Source organism: Varroa jacobsoni, unplaced genomic scaffold (assembly GCF_002532875.2).
Source record: "Varroa jacobsoni isolate VJ856 unplaced genomic scaffold, vjacob_1.0 contig00183, whole genome shotgun sequence".
Taxonomy (NCBI): Eukaryota; Metazoa; Arthropoda; class Arachnida; order Mesostigmata; family Varroidae; genus Varroa; species Varroa jacobsoni.
Window position 1 is genome coordinate 170,237 of NW_019214424.1, and position 18,851 is coordinate 189,087.

At 41.4% G+C, this 18,851-nt stretch overlaps 1 non-coding gene across 1 annotated transcript; it reads right to left on the minus strand.

Moving 5' to 3' along the window:
- Positions 1–4,798: 4,798 nt before the first annotated feature.
- LOC147752064 (U1 spliceosomal RNA) lies at positions 4,799–4,960 on the minus strand. Its single transcript, XR_015315115.1, has one exon. It is a non-coding gene; the product is annotated as a U1 spliceosomal RNA (small nuclear RNA).
- Between the last annotated feature and the right edge of the window lie 13,891 nt (positions 4,961–18,851).

Below are 18,851 nucleotides of genomic sequence, written 5' to 3' on the forward strand. Positions count from 1 at the left end.
TAACAGACTGGTTACCAGTCATAGTATCGTGCTAGAAGAAATCTTAGAAATGTAGCAGAAAGTGGTTCGAATCGAAATTCCAGGTAAAATTATAGGATGACAATGAAACCAGAAACTTTCTTCTTTCTTTTCTTTACTATTGACTAACGTTTCCGAAACACAGTTAAGAGGCTTATTCAGATCATTGTATATGGATTCAGAATTACGAGCGGAAGAGGGGGTATATCATTCGCTTGACGCGAACGAACTGCGAGTATACCCTTTGGCTGGACTTCTGATACCGACTGTCTTTGTGTGTCTCTCACAGACTTCTATTTCTTCTATCCTTTGTTATGATCTTTGCTATCACCCCAGTCGTCGTCCTATTGAGGCCGCTTCGAACAACCTTCTACTAGAAGGCACTCAGGCCATTCGACTTGTACGCCCCTAGAAGGCGCACGTGCGACCAAGTGCTCAGCCAACAAAGTCGTCGTCCTCTAAGAGGAATATGAACCTCAGCAGCCTAACAAGGATGTAGATAGGTTAATGCTAATAACTCCCCGACACATTCAGTCTCCTTAATATAAACATCGACTTCCGGTTCATTCTGGAACAAAGTTATGTACATGTAAAATATCAGATGGCAAAGAATATCCAGGCCAAATTTTCAGTAATATATAAGTAATATATAATAGTTTTCATTATTACATTAATCACTAGTTAACTCAACACAAAAATTCGCTACGGGGAGCTTTTAATATTCATTTATGTATCCCGTAATGGGTAGCCACGTAAAAAAGACGGTCACCGAAATCAAACAAGAAGCACATTTGTTAAAAACTCTTTACAGCATCGTTATCCGCCTAAACAGTCGGGCTTTTTTTTTAGATCCAAAAATGCTATCACCGCGTTCGTTACGGACACGATATTACCGTCTGAGTTCTTAATTCACCCTTGTAGCTCACGTTTAATTCAGCTGCTAGCTTTCATGCAATAAGCGTCAATCTTTTAAGTTCATAAATATTCGTACCTTAATTATCAGTACAGCTGAAGAAAGCTTAAGGTAAAGCCGAAAGGCATGTTCAAAGGAACAACCTGTATTGTTGTTCCTGCCCTGTTTCAACGCAGGTCGTCTATTCATTAGGCTGTTTCGCAGTGCAACTACAGAGGCATTCATTTACAGAAGATTGCGAACAAATTTTCGGATTTTAGTTTATCTAGGGTTATATTGTTTTATCGACGAAGCTCGCACTAGTTCTTACTTCTTCCTGGGCTTTCGGTCCCTAAATCGTCTAATCAAAATCAATAGGTTAAATCTAAATAATTGTCCCATGACAATTATGGCCCGCACGAATAATTTATTAGGACAACGAAACCGCCGTAATTTTTCAATAAGACCATGGTTAATTGAGATCACCCCCTAAAAGAACCCCCCGAAAGCACCCCCTAATCGTGCTTATGCCCGAAACCTATAAGCATTGCAAACGATTGTATCTAGCCTTTCACTTCCTTGAGGCTTCGTCAGTGTGGCTAGATTATACCAAAATGAGCGTGAAAAATTTCGCATATGCTTGAATTGGAACATATTCATCAGCTGGTGATTTGAAGGATAGTTATTTCATTATAGCTTGAACTTTTAGTTCGTACCTAGGCACGAGAATAGGTTTGCTGAAATAACATTAATGGGTTATTGTGCACTGGGATTCACGGGCCGGACCAGCAGTCGATGATCTTGAAAACCGCGCTTCAGTTGTTGACTGAGTCAGTAGTCGTGAAGGTAAAATCGGGCGTTCCGTCAGGGTCCTTTTGCTCGGCAAGAATTTTAACTCTTTTACACACCCGATGAACACATACATTCAATAGAACTTTTCTATGCACAGTACCCTCGAGTTCATGAAAAGGGCAAATATTATCATTGCAAGTAATTGTACCAGATACGTGTCGCAGTTATAAATGTATACGAAACACATGGAAAAGTCATAGCCAATTTGAGATGAGTAGTATATTTATGTGCAAAATGCAAGGCATCTTCATAAGATATGGCTGATTGTCTAAAAATAAAACTCTCCATGTTCCTAGAGGATCCTGAGCCAGTTAATCATTCATACTGGGACCTTAAACTAAGTTATTCTACCTATCATGGATAACCATTGAGATCCTATGCTGTCACTGAGAGTTAAATAGTTATTAAAATACATTTATTGCAACAGTGACCATTGCACTATTGGCGGTCGAAGCTTGCTTTGTTACAACTATAAATTCTCGAGCGAAGATGCCAGCCAGCTACTCGATTCTGTGCTTGGGACTAGACTGTACACTGGACGGTGGCAGAAATACACGAAATGCCAATGGATCAGTGATATAGTGATATGGATGTTGGCCGAAGTTATGCCTCGAACCTCGTGTACCTAGCCACGTTTTTGTACCCGTGCAGCCGTACACCAATGAACTACTATATTCAGTTGTAGAACGCCTGTAAACAGCAATCCCAGCTCTCTAATTGGGAACAGCTATTCGCGTAAGTACGTATGCGTATATACACATATATGTGTGGGCGTGCGTATATGTTTGATGTTGCTCTAGGGCAACTGGGGCCTGTAAACCATAACAAAAGCGATGCCGCACAGTATTCGCTTGGCTCTTCTATACGCTAAATTTTTTTTTCTTCGATAGCAGCCAACGATGCCGCTACCGCTGTGCTGCTAACGGCATTGATAACAGAACTGCAGCGTTCCCGCTAGGCTCCCGGGAACCCCTCGCTGATCTGGATGGACCTCCAAGGGAGCATGGTAGAGCGAACTGATCTACTGATTCTATGTGATCATTACCCCCGTATATGCCACACGAGCGAGAGAGATGCTTAGGCGACAAGCTGCGTGAACTACGATGGAAAAAACCAGCCTGCTCTACTTTAAGAGGGCAACAGGGCAGCTAACCCAAATGCCTCTTTTCATGTGCTTCCGACGGCCTGGCAATGGTTGCTACATCCTGTGCAGGTGTGCTGTCCAGTGTGCTCTTTGGTGACCTCCCGATAATCATGTCATAATAAAGCACAAACGAAATTGACTTAGTTTAAAAGCGCCGTGACAATCATATATGCCCGCGAATCTCAGAGGTACGTCGTTCGAATCCGAGCATAGATGCATTTTGTTTATACTGGGAGCCAGCCGTGCGATGGAATGCCTAACGGCAATACTGGAGGTAGAACGTGAAACATAAACAGCTAACGCCGCTAAGCGAGTAGTTTCTCCTAGCTTAGCAGGCTCGAAAATCGAAGGCTATCTGTAAGTATACGGGTCGTGAGAGATGCTAAAAAGGTCGACCGAAAGATCGGTCTGCAGTTTTTCTTCTCTTTTAATAATAATAATTTTAAAGCTTTTCACATATTAATTCCGACCGTGAAGTTCTTTTTCCACTAAGTATTAAAACAATAATTCAAAATCCTTTTATATTTAACAACTTTCATTCCTAGTCTTTCTTGAAGTAGTTCGTTATCTTCTCACAAAAAGATGATAACGCCAAACGTTCGGTTTATCGTAATGGTTAAATAAAGGGAGCCTACGATATGACAGAGACCCCTTAGACACTTAGGCTGTAATAATTATCGTAAGAATTGGAGCACATGGTGACTTCAGTTTGTTTGTCCCGAACTCTTTGAAATGTTATTTCAATTTTATTTTATACGTAAACTCAAGTCAATTCCAATAAACAATGCCAATAAATATACGTTCAATACACGTTTGACGTCTGCTACTACCGGTGAGCATTGCTTCAGACAGCTGGCTCCCGGCACGTAACGAAGTGTATCTACACCGTAAAACAACGTCAAAAACAAACCCCAACTTTTGCTCTGTTTTACCATGTATACGACTCCATTAGTTTATTAGCTCTTTTCTTAGTCGAATATTGAACATAATCTATAGGCAAAGCTACTGCTAGAAACATCAACGATATTACTTCTTACGTAGACGATACACGTCAATACGCACTGAATGGCGAGGCGACCAAATTTCAACAGATGTTTCGCGTACAAAAGAATATTTGAGGGCTTGTCGTCAGAGAACCTGCAATTTTCGCTCGGCATTGTTTACGTTAGTGATCGTTACTGGACGCATATACCACGGTTTGCTATTGTTTAGCGGTGAGCGAGCGTGCGGCATTATACTTGTAAGCGTATCTGTTCTGTCGAACGGCTGTAGGATACCGTCGCAAAGTGCTGGACTTTGTTCCATGTCAAGATTAGCATGTTATTAAATACTATTGATCCACCTGTTAACAACAATGTTTCGGACTGTTTTCACAGCGTCGGAGCTGTGACGCCGCATGTTAGAGGCGGCGTGTCTTCCAGCCCCTACGAAGCCATCATAATGGACAATTGCAGCATGTCTGTCACGGTTTTAATTAGATATTTTAAAGGTAGAGGTGAAACGGGTCCTAGAGCAGTCTCTTGACAGGTTTGAAGGCAACAGCAACTAAACAAATTAATTACGTAACTAATACAAAATAGGTGAAAATTGTACAAGAATACGGCCTGCAAATTTATTATGTAGCTTATTGCTACTAGTGTACATTTATTAAAGTTTTTGTGAGGCTCCAATCTACCGGGAACACACATGTCAGCTAAATTTGTAACACGAAATGGAGGTGGCTGAACTGTTCAACGTAACAAACCCTATAATCCTACTATTTCACAATAAAATTGTCTATACTGTTTTACAATTACTAAACACATTGCAAACGTCCATCGCAAACGCCGCAGACATTTAGCGATTCACACATGTGTTAGCCCAGAATAATATTTTTTGCACGGAAAAGCGGCGCGGGATTGCGCGAACGCAAATCCCCTCGACGAAAAATTACATGCCCCATCTATCCCTCTTTGGAACGTGACAGGGATCAGCCCACCCTTAGTGCAATGGGTAGGCCTCCTCCTGGAACCTCCGCCTTCTTGATCACGGATGGTCCGGCACCAAGTAAGTATGACTGAATTTGCGCTACCATTCTAGTCATCTACAAATACCTTTTGTTTGAAGCCGAACTCGCTGCACACTTCAAACGGAAATGGGGATCGAACATGTCGAAAACAAAAATCTTGCTTAGTTTCCCATGTTATTGCCATTATTCTACGAGCGTTTTATAACAAATCTGTAACTGCGAGATCACTTAGTGTCGTAGACAATCGTATTCAGGCCTGGACTAGTCACAGGCTCGAGGGCCTGACTTCAGGTGCGCAGCTGCTATTATGATCCGTTGACTAGGAAAAATGTTGCCGCTTCAAATAGGTAGCTGAGCACAATTATACGAATAACTGTTTCCATCTATTCAAATCGAAACAACGAGATTCAGCTTTAAACAACGGTGCAACTACCAACGAGCTGTGAAATGGGGCTAAGTTTGCCTAGTAGGGCAAATATTTGGCTGAAATGTGCATTAATGATTAGAGAAGCAAGTATTGGTACAATAATCAAACTGAAAAGTTTGTTCGTTGCATTCAAAAGCTACGTACGTCACAGTGGTCCTAGTTCTTAGCCTGATACGTAACTTCACATGATTTGCGTCGGTTTTAGTTTTCACAACTTTAGGAACAATTAGGGTATTAACCAATGTGTCATCTCGTCCTAATGGCATGGACGGCTGAACGTTTTTCTAAAACGAACCGATCTTTCAAGCTCATCTATGCTGCTTATGCTCACAAAACATGTCTATTCATTTCCAATGTTATTTAAAGATCAAGGAAAGTTCAAACAGTCGGAAATTTCGTTACCACCAATTCTGACCGAAAGCCTTATTGATACGAGGTAATTTTCATTATCACCAATTGAGTATCTAACGTTTTTTTTTTGTATGTTCGATAAAACTGAATCAGCCTGCTGTGTTTCGTGCAAACTATATATTAATTCTATTAATTCCACACCCCATAGACTTGTTGTTTCTCGTGGCATGCCTTTGCATGCTTCGCTTATTTGGGTTAAGTTTTGATGAATTTGTTCCTGATATCCAGCATCTCTTTCATATATCGGTAGTACAATTTACTCCTCCACTGATGCTTCGTTCCCCTTGTGTGAGGGTTTTGATAGTCTTCACAGTTAAGAATTGCTTCGCTGTATTTTTCTATCGTTGTTAATAGTTGCGATTGTTGACTCAAACCTATTTCTTACTAATTTCTTTTCGTACACTGACACTTTTGGATTAAATTTTTGTCGCATGCCGTGTTTATATAGTTTGATAAGCAAGCTGATCATAGAAATTTTGTTGCAATTCCTAGGAACTGTGATTTTCGGCGCAAAAACATCCACCTTGCCACTGCGATGCGAGTTACATGGCTCGCGAAGGATAAGTGTGTGTCATTTCCAGTTTTATATGGGACAGACAATGCTGTTCCATCAAGACAATGTGTCTTGCAGTAATACGAGTGTCACAGGCGTCGCAGAGCGTCACCTCATTCTGACAAGAAACTACTACTAGTACTGCATTGGGTAGACTAGAACTGATCAGTGGATAATGCAATGCATCTCAGTCGATGCATGGCAGCTACAGCAGTAATACTACTGCCGAACAACGAATAATAGGGGGGTGAGAGAGAGCTGAGCGTCGGGCGAGGGGAGAAAATGGTGACGGTGTACCGTGAATTTTGAAGAATTGTAGGGCGTCGGACCGAACGGCGCATTGGTAGAAGCGAGCACCAGCGGTCGCGATCGTGGCGGCAGACGCGTTTGAATTTCAAATTGACCGGCCAAGAGGAAAGGACCGCCGTCGACCGAGCGAGCACGTGATTGGCAGCGGCGGTAAGGTGGTTGCGGCAATGCTGGAAAAGACAGAGGTACACAGATAGAAGCACCTCAGCTGCCTCCGGAAGTGAAACGTCCTGCGAAGACGAAAAACAGAACACTGCCTCTAGGGTAAAAGTCGAGAGAGGGCGAAAGTCGTGGACAAGAGCAATTCAAACCCTAGGGATACGACCTCGGTACGGTAGAAGTCGCAAGGGAAACTAAAGAGAATCTTACCAACCTGGGGCAAGATCCCCTTGGGTAGCTTCCAAACGCCAGCCTTTAAGAGTTCAACCGCAGCAAGTTCAAAATAGATGTCCCATGGGATCGGAGAGACGTACAAACGCTTCTACGACGCCCCTTGTGACGACAGTAAACCTAACTTTAGAGGAAAAAGACTTCCGTTCCAGGCACTGTTGCGTTGAGCAAATAACAGGCGAACGGCAACGTCGGCTAAAACTGAAACTTTTAATACGTGACTTGCCGACAACGACGCCGTCCATAACAAGAGCGATAATGGTAATGCTGATCATGAAACCGTGTTGCAATAGAGGACTGTTAGCAAAAGACGCTGAAGTAAAGAGAAATGGTTCAATTGGCGATTTTTTTAAGTAAAGGAAACACATATTCCAAAATCGATCTTTGGTATCACTGCCGGTGTGTTCGCAAGTAATTTCGTCCGCAGCTAAAGAACAGGTGACCTACAGGACGTGTTTTTCTTGGAAATGTTTTTCCGTAAGCGTAGATGCTACAATCAGCCTCACTGTTTTCCGTATACTCGGGAGCACGGTACTTTGCACGAAGGAATGCTGAACAAGAAGAAAAGTAAGTGTAGAAGTGTGTTCATCACGTTTCTTTCAGAAAAACAACCTCTTTTTATTGACGTATGTAGAACAGAGTTCTGCTTCTTGTATTCAATTGGCTTTATTTGTACGACGTGACGTTATATGAGTGTAAGAAAGAATCACGTTTATCCATTTTTTCCACAAATTCTTAAAAATTACTTTTTTTCCAAAAAGCATTTATCCACGCATTGTCTTAAACGGCATAAATACCTCTGACTTGATGGACCAGTACAAAACTCTAGAAGAACAGTGAGAGGGGCCTGCATCATGCTATCGAGCAAAGATCTTTTACCCTTTTTGCTGTCGGAAATTTTTGGCATTTTATGCGAACCTATTTTTTGAAACAAGCGGCTGCTTTTGAAATTACCCTATACATGGCTTCCCTTCACTATTTACGGCAATAAAAACTTGTACAGTTTTTCTGGTATAAAGCTGTGGCTGAAGAAGACAATGATCATTGGTTCAAATGCAGCTATCGAAATTCAGAGATGTCAAAATAAATAGTAATAAAAAAAGAGGTAACGAAAATATAATGGTGCTTGACATTTTTTCTGTTATGATATAATTACTAATTTGGCCGCGCTATCGTTCATTCGTTATCTTTCGTATTTAGCATTATCAATCGATAGTCCGTTTGAATTGGCACTTTATTATTTGGTGAACGGCCGTTCACACGTGTTGTCACAGTGGTCGCGTTAAGAACTCATCTTTATTTGTCGACTGTTGCAAAACTGTTTATTGCCGTCATGTCAGGTCGCATCTATCTGGTCGCTATCAGTACTCTTCAACATCGCCCTCTTCAGTCCTTGAGGGGCTTCAGTCCATCTATCCGCTTACCTTTTGGCTTGCGCTAAAGACAACAATGAACTCGACTGGGTTTTTGTCACGCGCACTCGCTGAAGCAGCAGCAACATTCGTGACCTTCATTTTGCCAGTTACCCTTACTTCGTCAACTGTGCAAGTTCCAGTTAACCTGTATGAATAGACAGTCGTATGCATGATCGACGGTCGGTAAGAGAGAGCTTGAAGAGAGCGGGTAAGCTGTCATCCAATGTGTCACCCAGAAGCTCTGACGATTTTGCTTGATCGAGTAGAAAGGTTGCAACATTTTCGTTTGTTCCCTCTATTTCGGACACTATTCATGGTCTCCGTTCGGATGGTCGAATGCTGGAATTACCACAGGGCGATTAGATGCACTGTCATTGCTAAGACGACAAATTTGGTGTGAGCAGTTTGACTATTATAACGCTAGGCTATACAATCGCACTAAAGCACAGTGTGCATAAGGTTGGATGAAAAAAACGACCAGCTGGCATAAATCACTGCTCTTAAAAAAATTCTACGAGAATTAATAGATAGTTGTAGTTCTGTATGAGCGGGAAAGCCCGTGACATTACGCTCTTTGATACGAAAGATTAATAGGCGGTAGGCTGAGAGAGAAAATGCGTTTGATGATTTTAATTTTACGCGTACCTATAAAGGCCTACGTATTTTTGAATGGTATCCCTCTGTTTTTGGAGAAGGAAAACGTCATACATTGTTTACTGTCCCGATTTGTTTGTACCTCGATAAGTTGCTTTAACTTATTATTGGTATCGCATTTTCCGTAAACACTATAACAGTTGTGTGCCGCGAACAGCCTAGAAAAGGAACAGATGCCCTGGAAAAAGACATCATATTTCCCTGAACGTTGATTGTCATTATGATTTTGTACATTGGATATAAGTAAATTGGCTAAATCCTTAAACTTACACAATAAAATATATTCGATTGAAGTTTTCTAGTGGCCACGTAGTCGTCTATTTTTTGTATTAGGAACAGGTTTTTGCCAACTTGTTAACACAGGCTAAAATTTAAGCCTGTCTCGGCTGTAGGACAAATTTCTTTTCTTTTTGTTTCCTAAACTGTACTACAGATGTCTTAAGTGGATCAAAATAAACGTAGAATATTTCAACGTGTTTTTATAGTTCATCCACATTCTGTTTACTGAGTTTGCTACTTTTAGTAATCCAGTATATATGCCATAGTCAATTTTTGACACTATCTACGTTAATGCATGCACGGCCAAATTTACACTGTCTGAAAGCGGACAGAATACTGCGGCCGTATGGTTTCCTGTGAGGGCACTAGTCGCAGTGCCTGGAAGAATAGGCGTGCTGAAGAAAGGGGTCGGTCATTGTTAGACCACACCTAACTGGGTTGACAATAATAGAGACTCGCTGACTAACGGGCAACGGGTTGCTCTGGGGCGGGAAAGTAATACCATTTGTGCTAATAGCGGTGTCATAAGATTAAACATCGTCAATATGTGTCGTGGAGGCAACTGTTTTCAAGACGCCCTGCGGTCAGGCGTTGATCGGATGGGCTTTCCAACAGGCAAGCGGTCAAGCAATATCCCCTTGGGTCCTCTCAGACAGGTCTGTGCTCGTAGGCCGATAGTACAGGTCACCTGCTATCACACTCGGCAGCTCACCCAGCAGAGCCTCTACTAACCATCGCGTTCTCACGTATCGGAAGCATTACCAGCACTACGCGACGTTATTAACTCCCCAGTAAGTAGAAGCACACACAGGATGAGTCAGCTAATCGCTGCGAGTTCGGCCGTGAAGAGCTATATCGTCGGTTGAATTCTGCTGGGTCCGTCCGAACGTTCCCGAATTTCGGATATACAGGTCCTGTCAAGCCTGGCAACTTGGCACAGCTGAAGCTCAACACGTATGCACTCGAACAGCGAACGATCGCTTACAGTCCGTCGTTTTAGGCTTAAGCGACAGAATGAGATGACATTGTTTATACGGTCGGTTGTTAAGCATCGACTAATTCGCTCATCAAATAAGGCGCTCTTTTACGCCCTCACGAAGACTTGATAGCTCTCCATTGTTTACTTATGTCTGCGTAGCGTAAACCACATAGACCCATGAGAACTATCTCATTACAGTGCGAAATCAATATGTATGTAATGTATCATAGATACCTAAACTATATAGATCTGGACCGATAAGCTAGAACATAGTTTTGGTTTTGAAACATATTGTATGGAGGAACTACGTTTTCTAATTGTCTATTGCTATTCATTGCAATTTTAACTAATGTGTTAATCAGCGTTTACAATTCACTAAATTTATAGGAAGTACCGTAACGTAATAACAGCGACCGATTAAAACCGATCACATAACATAACGCATACATTCTACAGTGTAACACGTAAGCGGTTTCTCGCAATGCCGTTAGAGGCCAAAGCTGGCCGATTTACATTACTCAAAAGCATATTGGTCATACGATTTTCATCCAGATACTTAACCGTCCTCAGACCACAGCCATCATGTTTATTTTGCTTTAATTAATAGGCAGATGCCCCATTTCAGCGTCACTCTCTCCCGGGCTGAATCATACAAACACCGGTTCTTTCTTTGTTGGGCACAATCGTCATTGGGTTTGCGACAGATATGTGCATGTATATTATAACAACGCTATTTTGCCTATAGTAAATATGTCACTGTTATATCTTTGTCACATTTAAGACGTAACCATATTCGTGTTCCTACGTCGACGAATGATCATACGCATGCTCGGCTTTTCGAAATAATGACAGATGCAGTTGGTCCTTTTTCACGACTCGTCCCCATCCGTCAACAATCAGAATTTAATTCATTGAATATAAGCACTCAGCTAAATGCTGATGACTCCGTTGCTAACCGTACTGTAATATTTATGCCTACAAACAATTTCCTCAACTATACCCTAATAAAAACTACAGTGGCAGTAATCTCCCAGTGAACGAAACGATAGTTTCATTGAGGATCCTCAAAAAATAGCCACGCTTTGATCTCTTCACCGCTTTGCCATAGCGCAAATCCATAGTCTGAGCTGAAACAAAGTCAACAATCAGTCGTTCACAGTATTTGCGTTCTGTAAGACGCTGTGTCAAGTGCTTTCTCATCTCAAATTATACGCTAGTACTGCGTTAGTTCAAAGGCTGTAAATAGCGTTGTTATATTTATAGGGGAGTGCCTCCAATATCATGCTTTGCGGAATGACAAAACTTCGCGTCGACGACAAGCTTGCTCTTTGAGTGCTTGATGCTGGCGTGTGGGTGATAACTTGACCACTTCATCTTACCCACTTCCTTTGAAGTTAAAGTTCGAAAGACGCTCAACTTCAATAACTTCACTCCTATCTACTACATCGTTTTGTATTTCTTCATCCTGACGCAGTATTAACGTAATACAACGCACATCCCCGCTCTGCCTTTGTGCTTGACACCCAACGAGCGCTATGAACACTTTGATATAATTAGACGAGTTATTTTGTCAAAGTTTTCGAGCTAAGCAGAAATATTGTAAGCGCTTAAATAGGAACCTGGCGCAATCCTCCGGTAGGCAGCTTGAAGCCCAAGTGAAACTCACTTTTATACTCACTGAGTGGACGCCTTCACGGTGCTGAACGGCAGCCGGTCGCGAAAAGTGCTACCATTATAATATAGAGCAGATGGCTTTTGTGTGATGTTAAACAGCAGCGCGCAGCTTCTGAACGGCAGCAAAACACCTTAGGATGTTCCCATCTCCAAAGGAAGTCAGAGTTTAGCGACGACTCTTAGCGAGTTAGTCTGGAGGTTGTTGGGCCATGAATTTATCAAAACTTGTAGACAGCGCGGAGCTTTAACGGAATCTTTGGTAGGTCTATTGTAAATGCTAACGTGCCCTAATATCTTCATTCACGCAACTCGTAGTCTCATAATTGTCCATGTACCGTTCGCGTTCTCGTTTGGAGCAGTTGGGGTCGCAATGCCATTTTGCGGATCACTGAAGCTCTGCTCATTCGTTGCATGTAAGATTCTCGAGTTGCACAGTGGACGGCTAACGGCTTGCGTTTTCTTTTGCGGATCACTGAAGCTCTGCTCATTGGTTGCATGTAAGATTCTCGAGTTGCACAGTGGACGGCTAACGGCTTGCGTTTTCAAGTACCACAATATAATTTAAATAATGATAATGAATTTTAACCAGCTCGCTGTTTCAGTCTAAATCTTACTTCTTATATAGAGCGCAAGCTTTAACCATACTCTTTGTACTCTTGATTTTAACGCGTCGGAGTCGGAGTCGGAGCAACGGTTCTCAAATATGGCATGAGAGAGTAGAGCCGGCAAACCCTTAGAACTAGATAGATCGTGTACACGATTATCGCGTCTCGTCGAGCTTTCACCGGTCCAGTTTGCTGGATCAAACATTGCAAGCATGCCTCGATGAGGCTACAGAAATAGTGCAAGTCGGTCCTCAAATTAACCCCTTTCATATATTGACCTAATACGCCGTTTACTGACTCACCAAATCTCCGAGTTTGAGTTCCACAGTGGTTCTCCTTAGTCTCCTGTCAGAAGCAGCTTCAGCCTCTGGACTACAGCAGCAACCCCTCGCCAGGCTTCACCAAACAAGAAACCGTTAGCTCACTAGAAGCTTGGTCGATTCGCGGGACCTCACCGTCGAGGTGGCTGGCTTGATCCCTGCTAACTGATATGTCAACAAACTGAACGCTATATTCACAATGGAAATACCCCATGTTTTTATCATTTCCTCTTTGCAGCTCGTGGTAGTGCTGAAGCTAATGCCCAAAAGGCAGGGTAGACGTATATCTCTTCCTTTCCTCTTATCTAGAAAAAGGACACTGAAATATATGAATCCCAAATGATATTCTGGTATATAGACTCTTCGAACAAAAAAGCTATCGACAGCAAAGTGGTTGTAACAATAGCTGAAAAATTCCCTTAATAGCAATTTCTAGTGGACGAAAATGTCTTCCAGCTGTCAGAGGAATGATCAACACCATTGGCCTTTCGTTTTTTCATTACCATCTGATTCGCAGAGTTACATTGGAAGCGCTACGCACCGATGGCGTATAGCCTCTCTGAAGTTACTTTAGAAGTACTATGACCATTTTTTGCGTACAGTGCAGGTAGCATAGCGTTAAGTGCTCGGTGGGTTGCACATATTGAGTATCTTATTGGGGAGCTTTCTAATATGATTACGATCCTAGTCAATCATTCGCACATCATGCAAGGCCCTGCCTAAGCCGAGCAGTCGTTGGATCGCACACAGCGCCTCCCAGCAGCTCCAGATCACCACAAACGATCGAGCAGGGTTCTCGTTCGAGTCAATTACTACGATTCTGGCAGTTGCTGGGAACCAACAAATGTTCGGCCTGTCCCTCCGGTGCAAGGCGATTTTCCTCGACGATCGCACTTTGATCCTATTCAAACTTCACACGCTCGTGACACACCTCAGAATTCCTCCCCCTCGGATCATTCCACCCACCAACGCGAGAAGCTCCTAACGAATAATTCACAACAACAATGGATATGTTCAAGCCTGCAGAAAATCGTAGCGTTCTAGAAGAAAGAAGACATTCGTACCTACGACGCTAAATGTTATTGCCTCTGAACTAGCAAGCTGACACGCTTAGCATCCTCGCTATGGTTCATACTCCTTAAACTTAAATACTAAGCATGGCTTTTTTTAAAAATACACAGATTCATATGGTGTTTATTACATATGCTAAGCGGAACCCAACCTAGAGACTATCGTAGTACTGTGCAGAAACCCACCGACAACCATATATAGATATATATATATATATATATTCATATACATTAATCTATATAAACGATTTTTGCATTAGCGTGAAGGTGTGATTTCAAATAAGGCCACTTGAATTCTCTTCGCGTGATCTAACGTTAGGAGTTTTCTCTGGTCGTATTAATAACAACACGGTTGCGTTCATAATACTAAGCCTCAACTGGACCGCAGTTCTCAAGGAAGAAAACTGGCCTATGGCTCGCGGATTATGGGGTTCGTAAATGATATCTGATTCAGTGATATTGATCGTTGTGGTTTATTGGACTTGATTAGGATGCACATATGGGACTAGACCTGTTCTTTCCGATGGAAATATGAGGACGCGCAACAAGATTGAATACATTCTATATATACGTACGGTGTAACGGAAAACATCAGGGGTCTTGCAGCGGGTATGCATGCAAGCTATAGATAGCGTTTCGTATATATATGAAGATGGTTCAGGTAAAATTATTAAATTTTTATCTATATATAATTAATGTACAAATTGCAAAAGAGCTTACTGGAAACGTGTCATTTAACGTAGTAACTAAAGCACGGATATTCACGTATATTATTGTTTTGACCAATATACTGCTGATAACGGGCAGCTATTGATTTGCAAACTTCAATAACTTTTAAATCTTCCATTGTAGTCAGTTTTCTGTATAGTCTCGTGCAGGAGCCGACAATTCTCTTTTAATTAGGATTATAATAGTTTCTATCCAGAATAGTATTAATTCGGATTTAAAGTATTAATCTACCTTTAGAATTTTTTTGATGAGTAGAACAACCTCGCACATTGTGAACTCAGATCAGTATATCAAGCGTATCCTGAGAACAAACAGCGCGCAAACGTACTCAAGCGTATCAAACATACATGAACGCTGTGCCTCGATTAAGGCGAGAACGTCGGATACCACCCATTCGTTCCCCCAGCTTTGTCTCCTGAGCACTTCAGAGTCGATTTGTTCGTCTGCCTCACTCGCTTGTAGACGGCGCGCTGACATTCGATACATACCGCTACCCCAATGCTCAATCGACATTCTGTTCCGATAGCTCTTTTTGATCTAACACACACCCAAACCAACTCTCTTTCCTTAGAATGATTTTTCGCTGTTCGATGTGGGTTCTCCCCTCCACTAAAGCGCTTAATCAATACCCGCCAAACGTTTTTCCCTCACTGCGCCCGAAGGCCATCAGAGGTCTCTAGTGAAGCCGTAGAGGGCGCCGTTGTAGACCCCGCACTTTTCAGAACAACTAGACAAAAATGCGTACTCTTTCAAGATGCGTGTGCTGGCATAGCGAGGATTCATCGGTAAGTCTTAACCTTGCGCTAATGTAAATAAAACCTCATCTAATTAAAAACGAAATGCAGATCATAACTATTGACTGCTTTCAGGATATTTCTCTTTATCGGTTACCGCATGTACATGATGTTTATAGAGGTTTTTTTTTCTATAAACAGCTGTATCATCAAAACTTCTTTCCCTTAATTTCACTACTGAGTCTGGCATTTTCGCCGCCATAAAAAAGCTCGCCATCTATGTAAAAGAAACGAGGCATCCCTGATTCAGTTGATCTTTGGCGTTATGGCTATTTATAGCTAAATTGCTTCACAGGACTATTCACTTTAATTTGCTTACAGGATTAAAATTGAATTTTAAATGTGCTCCCTAGCCTCCGCACTATAATTATAGTGCGGAGGCTAGAGAATTGTTTTCAAATTTAATTCACAACCGGCTTAATGCAAAAAGTGAATTTGGCATAAATGTTACGCTGGAAAAATGAAGTACTCATTAGAAATACTAGTAATATGCTCGGACTGTCGGAAAATGTTGGTGTTTGAGAACTTCAAAACATGTCTTTCAAGTAAGTTGTTACTGTTTGAGGCAACTTAACTCGATTATGTTTACATTTACAGCTAAATCATGATATGTATCATGATTTAGCTGCAAATGTAAACTATATAGCTATAAATCGTCTAAAAATGTGTTAAATGTTCTCTTGTTGTTCTAAAGTACGTTTAAGTTAAAAGCACATGATTACAGTACTCTGAGAATATCGAGAGATCTTGTGTAATTCTGTCTTAGCAAACTTCTTTATAATGGCTGGTATGGCCGCTTCATAATTTATTCTATAACCTGAAAACTATCGCGTTTCGGGCTATACCGAGCGCTGTGAACGCACATCAGGCCAATTAACTGCTGGGTAACAAGAAAAGGTTCAGAGTTAGGCACACCACCAACGTATGGGTCTACGCGGATCCTGAGCTGTCTAATTTGGTCGAGATGTTTTATGTTTCTATTATGTCGAGCATAACATCTCGGTGACAACAACGTCTACAGATCTCTAGATAAATTGATCTAGCACTAGATTTAGACATGAAGCAGTATGTCTAATTCCTATAGAATCCGAGTGGTTGTGTTTGTGTGAATATCTAAATTAGACGAGTGGAACATAGATGATAGGAGGGAGATCTGTGTTTATTGCGATTAGTTATGTGGTGGTGCGTTCCATACTTTATTATATAGAGATATCATCCTGTCCAGTATAGTATATACATATATATGCACACAAGTCCTGAGGCTCAATCGGCTGTTGATTCAAGCCCTATTCAAGTGTTTTTATTGAGCAACTGACAGGAGATACGATAAGGTTTTGTCTTGCTATGTTACTACTAAAAAAAGCATCTCTTGTCAGTACGCACTGCCTAGCGTTATGTAGCACTGTAGGAATATCTAAGAAAAGGACTCGTTATGAAAAACCTATGTACTCAGGATTTAGATTTTGCCTATCTATACATCTAACAGATTCAAACCTCAGGCGCGGTTAGACGTCGCCTAACTGAAGTTTGTTGAAGCTTCTGCTCCTATATCAAAAATACATAAGCAAATAGGGCCATCAAGAACAAATGTATGCTATTTAGTTGTGCGGGCTTACAGGAGTCGTTTATCCGACGTGTTCCACGGTAAGTTGAAAATTGAAACTACGGAGTCCGTCGGGCGGCCTATTGCTAGCTAGAGGTGTAGGCCACTTTTGCCTTAATACACAGTGATATATTCCTTTAGATTGCTTACCTTAATGCGCATGATACTCAACAGATAGGACCATCAAAGACTCTACCTATCCATGCTAATCTTAGCCTTTTCGATCTTTAGTACTCGTGTCTTTTTTTTTGAGTCACCGACCTATATTAGGAACAATCCTCAATTAACGTTGAATCGAGAGCTTCATTATACACGATCGCTTGGAAAATTGTTTGTCAGGTTCGCGTAAGCTTGTTGTTATTACTATACTTCTACGGCTGACTGAGAACTGGCTGTAAGGTGCCAATTTATCTCTAATGGGAGTGTTTGATAAACCCACGTTTCACGGAAAATGGGACGAATCCAGCGAAATTTTGTCGGGGTCTTGTTATCGTGATATTATATCACATTCGATTTAGCCATATTGGACGCGCAAATGAGGTTTTGTAATTGTGCTGCTTAGTATTTGACGAAAGCTCATTATAATAAATATTGTGCAGCGTATAAGTCACTTCTACATTAGTTAAATGGAACGTTTTGTGAAAAGAATATAGAATAATCTAGCATCCGGAATAACTAACTAATAACTCTACTGTTAATTTTTCTAGTAGAGTAGTAAATAAATCATATAGCCCAAGTGTAAGGTCTAATATAATTGGTGGGAGGGCTAACGAGGTCTCAGCTATGGGCATCCCACCCTGCAGTGGCCTAAATAAGACACGAATAAAATGTATATGGAGTATAACGCAGCTTCATTCTACCAGCGAAAGACAAGCTAATCAGAATGAACAAAGTCTTATTTCCTTTAAAATTGACCGAAAAAAGTGCCTGTACTAACAAGCAACCTACGATAAGCCTGAAATTGCCTCTTTGGTATACGAAGTCGAATGTGGCAACGTTAAATCGCACAAGCGTTCTTCACTTGTCGCGCAAACAAAACGGACGGAGAAAAGCTCACCTGCGTAATCGAGGCCAACTATCGCTGTCGTGAGGAGTTAGCATTCAGTGAAGCACAATAAATGGAAGGTACTGTTTAAACCTTAAATAATACTTTGCCCGTGTCTGAAAACACGTATTCAGCGTGCTATCGATGAATATGGCGCCACTAGTAGTAGAGGTCACGCAGTGCTCAAGGTGTTCTCATCTATTAAGAACGTGTGAGAGCGATAGTCTTCACTACTTGGCTCATTGTACTTATCTGAGGATCACCTTAAAATAGTGAGATGACCCGTTACCGTTCGATATTATAGCTTAATGATGTTAACTATTAGCTAAGCATTGTTTAAGAATTGTACAGTGAGAGCTAGCTAAATTCGCCGTAGGGATAGACGGAAGCAGGTATCCCTCGGTGTCTCGGAGTGTAAAACCGCTCATTTATACGGAATTTAATGGATGGCACATTTTTATTAGCAAACTGAGACATTTGCACACCAATACGTGTCTGTTTCCGCAATGAAATCGCAGATACAGTTATTGGGGGGTCAGCAGCTGTGGGTAATTTTCTGTGTGTAAAAATGATTTTTTTCGTAAGTAGCGCGAACTAAGTTGAAAAATCAAACGCCTTATTCCTCAAGATTACGTTTAAAATTCGTTTAAAAAAAATTGTAATTTTTAAAACAGTTTAAA